This window comes from Lathyrus oleraceus, chromosome 6 (genome assembly GCF_024323335.1).
Source record: "Lathyrus oleraceus cultivar Zhongwan6 chromosome 6, CAAS_Psat_ZW6_1.0, whole genome shotgun sequence".
NCBI lineage: Eukaryota > Viridiplantae > Streptophyta > Magnoliopsida > Fabales > Fabaceae > Lathyrus > Lathyrus oleraceus.
The window spans coordinates 275236251-275244568 of NC_066584.1; positions in this window are offsets into that span (position 1 = coordinate 275236251).

Below are 8318 nucleotides of genomic sequence, written 5' to 3' on the forward strand. Positions count from 1 at the left end.
CAACAGATACATCAATGATATGTATACAATGCAATAAGGTAAAGCAGGTAAATAAATAACTGTACAGAAGCATGAACACCCAATAAACAAACAAACTACAAAAGCTATGAGGGAGTCGCTTAGGGAAACCGGGTCCCCAGCAGAGTCGCTAGTTGTCGCAACCTGAAAAATACAGTGTGCGAAAAAACAACCGGCGAAAGAAAATGACAGAAGAGTCGCCACCGTGCGTTATTTATCCCAAAGGAGGGAAAGGAAACGCTTGAAGTAAACCTGAAAAGAGGAAAGGAAAAGACAAGGTCTCGCAAGCAAATCTTGGGTTCGGGAGTCGGTTATGCGAAGGGAATGTATTAGCACCCCTACGCGTCCGTAGTACTCTACGGGATCCACTTTTGTAGTTCTTGTCTAAAAGGTGTGAGTTTATCTTGTGTTGTTTACTAAAAAAGGGGGTTAAATGAATATGACTCGCGCGGATGTCACATCCACTGCATACGTATCTCATCTGAATATGAGAATCAGAGTCTTCGTAGCTCGGCTGACCTATGGATTAGGGGGATGTGTGCTCGCTAAGACATCGCGTCTTATGCCTACGTATCTCATCTGGAATGAGAATCAGAGCAAGCAGTAGTTCGGCTAGCTACGGGGTTATGGATTGGGTTTTGGACGAACGACGTTACTACGCAATCTACCGGATGCTCGACCTTTGGAGACTTACTCGCCTGTAGTAGAAGGAGTAAACGTGTGTTTAGGAGAAGAAAAATCAATGAAGGATTAGGGTTTGGGATGCTCATGCAAAAGGAGTCTTGGACGAAGGAACCACGCGGATAAAGATCCGAAGTAACAGCAATTAGAGGAATGGGAAACCTAGGGATCCTTCCAAGCTAAACACTGTTGAAAGTATATTTCGTGTCGGGTTTTTGTTATCGTATCCACAGGGATTGTAAGATATCACCGCCGTTCGATGGTTGTATTAATCTTAGCTCAATGTAACAATAGGGTTTTGGTTTTAATCAAGTTATCTTGCATAAAAAGTAATAAATTGCGGTAAAAGTTTTGGTTTGAATAAATGAGAAATATTGCCAAAGTTAGGTTTCAATGATCACTTTGCATGTATTTGCTCGGTCAACAATATTGTAAACTCCTTTAGATGATAAATCATTTCACAAAGTCCTCTCAATATGTTTCTCTCGAACACACATTGTGAGTTTTGCCATTTTGATCCATTGTTTCTCTCGAACACAATCTATCAAAATGACAACTTTTTGGTTCAACCTTATGGTGAACAAAATCATTCATTACTATCTCTAGCTAACAAACAAGTTTGGATGAAAACCTAGGTCAAGAGTCGGTAAACATCTCTCGATCATAAACCAACACAAAGAGTTTTAAATAGAAACAAAGTTTTCATCATATATTTACCATTAAAGAGTTTACATATGAGGATCCTTACATTTACACACAAAGCTAGTAATCACCTACATCTAACCTTGACAAATGGATGACTTAGCTACTCATTTTCATGGTAGCTTGGTCGGCAAGTAAGGAAAGAAGGTTGATCAACATCCAAGTCGGATAATCGAAGTTGGATGGGAATCCACCTTCTTTTTGTAGAAGATGGTTCTAAGATGAAGAGAAATGAAAATTAGGGCATAAAAGATCCCCTAGAACAATGCTGTAAAATATCTCTCCAAAGTACAAAAGTGGAAAAAGTTGGTAAAAATGAGGTATGGTGCTCAAAAGTGGCACCTGCTACTTATAGACCTCTGCTGGGCTGTCATGCTCGCTAGGCGAGCAGAATGGCTCGCCTAGCGAGGGTCTAATATGGGCACATAAGGCACCTGCGCCCAGAGAAACAGGGTCTGCTGAACTGTCATGTTCGCCTAGCGAACATACCTTCGCCTAGCGAAGGACACGCTTCAACCTTCGCCCCAGCGAGGTTGAGAGGTTTTGCTACTGGAATGCTCGCTGGGGACTCGCTAGAGCTTCGCCTAGCGAGTGAGTGCTGGCTGCGTTTTTCACCAAAACAGAACGAACTCGCTACCACCTTCGCTGTCAGCTCGCCTGGCGAATTTATTGACAATTTACTAGAGCTTTTCGCTTGGCGCTCGCCTAGCGAACCAATGCTTCGCCACAGCCCTCGCCTAGCGAGCAGGCTGATGAATGCTTGTTTGCTTTGGTTCCTTTGCCAACTTTCTTGTGTCTTCAATTTCAATTATTTCATGCCTTCTTTCTGCACAATAACACACAAATCAAAGGCACCAAGCTTGTTTATCAATGTAATGCATTTCATCAAAAACCAAGGTGATTTTGACAATTTTAGCAGGGAAATAGAGTGAAAGATGCCCACATATGATAGCTCAAATAAGCATTTTTGGGCATCTAACAACTCTCCCCAACTAGATTCTTGCTTGTCCTCAAGCAAAGTATGCCTCTTGAAGGACAAGAGGATTTGCTTTAAGAAAATGGTTTCTCCGAAGTTGGATAAACGGCTCAAACACAAGCGAAATCAGCAAATACAAGTTTCCAACGGTTTGAATAAAATAATACACAAGAACTAAAACTTAAATAGCAATGCAAAATATTTATCTATCTACAACAGTACTATTCTGAATGAATCATCCTATCTCTCCTCTTCGAATAAGGAATGAAGATTTTACGCGTTTGCAACCGCGGGATTAATCTCACTCTCTAACAAACAATGAAGAAATCAAATAGATTCATACAATGTCTAACAATTATAAATGGTACTGTGGAAGCATAAAGATCACTAAGGGCTTTTCGGTTGAAGCTTGGTTAGGTTAACAAACAAGGGTCATTTCTAAGGCCATTGAAACGAAAGTGCCGATGCAAAAGAGACATTCACAGTATTATTCACACTACTCGACTTTGTTTCATTTGTTTCTTATTTGAAACCTTCACAACACATATTCCACAACTCAATTTTTATTTTTCAGTATTTTTCTTCCAAGCAAGCATTCATTTTCATTCTTTTTATTTTTGTTCTTTTCTTTCACATCATATATACAAAACAGATGTTTCTTTTCTATATTTTCTATACATATATTTTTCTATGCTTGCTCGGTTTTTCTTTTCTTTTTCAAGAGTTGTGGTACTTACCGATTCTTTTTCGTTCTCCCCAACTTATTTCTTACTCACCCTAAGTGAATGCTCTTAACTTTTTACGGCAAAAGAACAATAATCAAGATTTTCCGGGTTGTAAAAAAAAGATTTTTGAGATCTCGCTTTATTTCAAGCCGAGATTCAACTGTTTAAGCTCAAAGGGGTTAACAAATACTCTCTCTGCTCACAGGTAAGTTGTTTTTGGATGTAGTTGTGCTCAAAAGAAAACAAGTGCCTTGATCATTTCTAATTGCTTCCACAATTTCACAATAATAAAAGACAAAGCATGAATCTCATGAATCAACAAAACTTATTAGAATCCAGCATTTAAGTGTACAATGGAGGTTTCCTCACAATTTGTGGTTTTAAGTTCTAGATGAAACATTCATTCAATTATGTTGCAAAAAGACAATATTCAATTTACCAAAAAGAGTAAAGTTCCTAATGCATTCTAAAATTCTAGCCGAAGGTAACCATGTACCTTAGCTTCATTCACTTGTTTATTCTTATCATTGCCATCCAAGCTCGGATGCACCTTCATTGGGTACTTCTTGAGGAGCAACCAATCTAGAAGGGTTTGCCACTCAATCAACCAAAAATTTATTAAACACACAAAATTAAAAACATAAATAATTAACATTAACTGAAAATATAAATTTGTTCATGGGGGACAAAACACCCCAATAGTACAACACCAAAATCAAGATACAAAATCCGAAAATACAAATAGAAATGACATAAAAGCTGAAAAAATACAAAAACTTAACCCACTAAGGGCTCAGGACTCCTCCTCGCTACCGGCCTCAGAACCGGTAGCCTCATCATCAACATCATCATCATCATCAGCATCAGCGCCCACCCCCTCACTATACACTGGCGTGTCCACAGGCCAGTTGGCGTGAAGCAGAAACTGCTCACGCGTCATCAAAGCAAGTGTTGGTGATAGAGATGCAAATGAGAGAGTGTGAAGAGCTTATCAAAAATTCCTCAGCAGAGCCGTACAGAAATTTTTTGAGTTTGGGGCAAAATGGTTGCCCTGCTAAGATTTAAATACAAACTGTCATGCAGCGCTCGCTGCTGCCTCGCCTAGCGAGCAGCTAGCGAACCTGCTCGCTACTGCTCCGCCTGGCGAGCTGCTAGCGAGCATGACAGCGAGTGCTTTTTTTCAAATGCAGCACTTGCAAGTTCATCCAGAACAGTTTTATCACAAGGTAACCCAACACAACACAACACAAAAACAGTAAATACTTACAATGTTGGGGTGCCTCCCAACAAGCGCTTGTTTAACGTCGGCTAAGCTCGACGGTGCGATGCTCACAGAGGAGCATCGAGCGGAATTGTGCAGCTTCCGCGCTCTACTTTGTTGTTTGAGCTTCCGGGATCCCTTTTGTTGAGCAACCTCCTCAAGGGCCTTGTCGTGTTCAAGAGGTTCTTGATGAACCTTTGATAAAATCTAATACCACCCTTTTTCGGAACTATTTGCACAACGCTCACCCATTCACCGTCGGCTATAGAACAATTCATCCCGGCCTCCACTAATTTGACAACCTCCTTCTTTTTTAGCACCCGCATCAATTGATTCTCTTCGTTTGTGGACAAATTATTGCTAATGATCACGGGTTTAGCACAATTATCATCAAGGTACACATATTTCAAATGTGGCTCTAGTTTCGGCTCCTCCACAATTTTTGTCATATCCACGCCTTCCCCTGTCTCTTAATGATAGACAAGTTCTCCACAAGCTTCTAATTCATTCAACCATGCTTCCATCTTTTTTTCTTTAGTTTTGGTCGAAAGTTGGTAGACTCCGATAAGAGGTCTTTCAGAAGGATTAGAAATATGGACCTGGTTTGCCACCTCCACTAGCTTCTCCTCTGTGGCATCGATTCGGAAAGAATCATGTTTATCATTGAGATGCTTTTTGGCTTCAAACAGATGGAAGGCTACCTCTTCATTTTGGACCCTTACCTTCATCAAACCGTTATCTACGTCTATCATCATGCGCGCGGTTTTCATGAATGGTCGGCCCAGGATGAGCGGAGCATCATCATCCTCTTCCATATCAATAATAATAAAATCAACCGGGAAGAAGAATTTATCAACTTTGACTAACATGTCTTGAGCCACTCCATATGGTGCAGTGGTAGATTTATCAGCAAGTTGCAAAGTCATCTTCGCAGGCTTGATATCAACATTTCCCAATCTTTTGATAATGGACAGTGGAATTAAATTGATGCTAGATCCCAAATCAATCAAGCCATTACCCATGTAGGTGTCTCCGATGGTTACCGGTAGAGCGACTCGTCCCGGATCGGATTCCTTCCTGGGGAGGGTTTTTTGAATGATGGCACTACATCGTGCATCAAGCAAGATTGTCTCAGGTTCCGTGTGCCTCCGTTTTTTTGTAAGTATGTCCTTCATGAATTTGGCATACTTGGGCATTTGCTCCAAGGCTTCGGCAAACGGAATGTTGATTTGCAATTGTTTAAAAATACCCATGAACCGGGCGTAATGCCGTTCATTCTCCCTTTTGGACGGGGCATGAGGATAAGGAAGGTTTTGGATTGGAGTAGCGCTCACTACCTCCTTTCCCTTTGCAACTCTAGAACTCCTCCATCTAGGCTTTTTCACTACCTCCCCTATTACCTCATCACTTGTATTTTTCTCAATATCCACACTTTTTTTCTTTTCAACTCCACCATTCTTTTCGTTATTTTCAACTTCTTCCTTCTCATTCCACTCCCCCACTTCACCATCAATATTTTCCTCAACTATTTCCTCCTCATTTTCTCTCTCAACTCTTTTTTTATTCTCACTCATCAACTCCCTCCCACTTCTCGTTGTGATCGCCTTACAATGTGCATTAGGATTTGTTTGCGTGTTTGCCGAAAAGGAAGGACCGGTTTGTTGTTCCGCGAGTTGCTTAGCAAGTTGCCCAACTTGAGTCTCGAGATTTTTTATGGCCGCGTCATTGCTCTTTTGGTTAGCCATTGACATTTGCATGAATTGCGTCAATGTCTCTTCCAATTTAGAAGTTACGACCGGCGGTTGTTGAGGTTGAGGTTGATAAGGATTTTGGGGAGGGTTTTGACGGCTAGAAGAACCACCTCCATAACCTTGGTTATGATAATAGTTGCTTCTAGGTTGGAACCCTTGGTTCCCTTGGAATTGTTGTTGTTGATTTTGAGGGTGTGGTTGATAAGGTTGTTGTTGTTGTTGTTGTTGTTGTTGTCTCGGTTGATAGTCCCGTTGATTGGCCATGTAGTTTACTTCGTCAAAACCGGGAGGTGGACAAAATCCGGTGTCATGTTCACCTTTACAAAGTTCACAACAAGCTATTTGTTTAGCTTTTGACGGTTCTCTTAACTCTTTGATTTGTTGCGTTAAGAGTTCCACTTGTTGTGAGATGAGCTTGTTTTGGGCAAGGATGGCATCGTTCGTCCCTAGCTCAAGCACTCCCGCCTTCTTCAAAGAATTTCCTCGACTTTGACTCTGAAGATCATTCAAAGCCATTCGATTTATAATGTTCGTGGCTTCTTCGGCACTTTTTGACAATAAAGAGCCACCCGAGGTAGCATCCAACAACGTTTTGCAGTTTGGTTGAAGTCCATTTCTGAAGATATGGATTTGAGTCATTTCATCAAATCCATGCCCTTTACATTTCCGAAGCATGGACTTGAATCTTTCCCACGCTTCATTCAAAGATTCACTGGTTCCTTGTGAAAACACCGAGATGGCCGTCTTGGATTCCATGAACCGGTTATGGGAGAAGAATCTTTCGATGAATTTCTCTTCTAACACGTTCCAGTCTGTCATTACGGCTGGTGTTTGATCTAGGTACCAATCCTTTGCTTTACCGAGCAAAGCGTGGGGAAATAATCGTCTGAACAACGGAAGCTCCTGAGCCTGATCCACTCCGGCAGCCAATGCTATCTCATAAAATTTTGTGAGAAAAGCAAATGGGTCTTCATGGTCCATTCCGGTGAATGGACTTCCATATAATAGATTTAGAGTTCCCGTTTTCATCTCAGCTTGCCTTCCGGTGTGGTTGGCAAATTGAGCGGTGTTCCTTGGACTATTGATGCATGGAGTAGAAATAGGTGGTGGTGGTTGTGGCTCCATGTTTGGTATGAATGGTGGTGGATTTGTGATTGAAGAACTTTCTCCTTGCTCTTGGCGTTGTCTAGCCTGTTGCCTCCTACGTCTCGTTTTGCTATTGAGCCTCCTTGCGGTTCTCTCGATCTCAGGATCAAAAAGAAGTTCGTCCACAGGGATTTGCCCTCGCATAAAACGTAAGCTGCACACTAAACCAAACAAATTACAAGCACAAGTCAAAAATTCACAAGCTAAAACTTAAACAACCATTGCGATGCTCGCAATATCAATTTACAATCCCCGGCAACGGCGCCATTTTGTTGAAAGTATATTTCGTGTCGGGTTTTTGTTATCGTATCCACAGGGATTGTAAGATATCACCGCCGTTCGATGGTTGTATTAATCTTAGCTCAATGTAACAATAGGGTTTTGGTTTTAATCAAGTTATCTTGCATAAAAAGTAATAAATTGCGGTAAAAGTTTTGGTTTGAATAAATGAGAAATATTGCCAAAGTTAGGTTTCAATGATCACTTTGCATGTATTTGCTCGGTCAACAATATTGTAAACTCCTTTAGATGATAAATCATTTCACAAAGTCCTCTCAATATGTTTCTCTCGAACACACATTGTGAGTTTTGCCATTTTGATCCATTGTTTCTCTCGAACACAATCTATCAAAATGACAACTTTTTGGTTCAACCTTATGGTGAACAAAATCATTCATTACTATCTCTAGCTAACAAACAAGTTTGGATGAAAACCTAGGTCAAGAGTCGGTAAACATCTCTCGATCATAAACCAACACAAAGAGTTTTAAATAGAAACAAAGTTTTCATCATATATTTACCATTAAAGAGTTTACATATGAGGATCCTTACATTTACACACAAAGCTAGTAATCACCTACATCTAACCTTGACAAATGGATGACTTAGCTACTCATTTTCATGGTAGCTTGGTCGGCAAGTAAGGAAAGAAGGTTGATCAACATCCAAGTCGGATAATCGAAGTTGGATGGGAATCCACCTTCTTTTTGTAGAAGATGGTTCTAAGATGAAGAGAAATGAAAATTAGGGCATAAAAGATCCCCTAGAACAATGCTGTA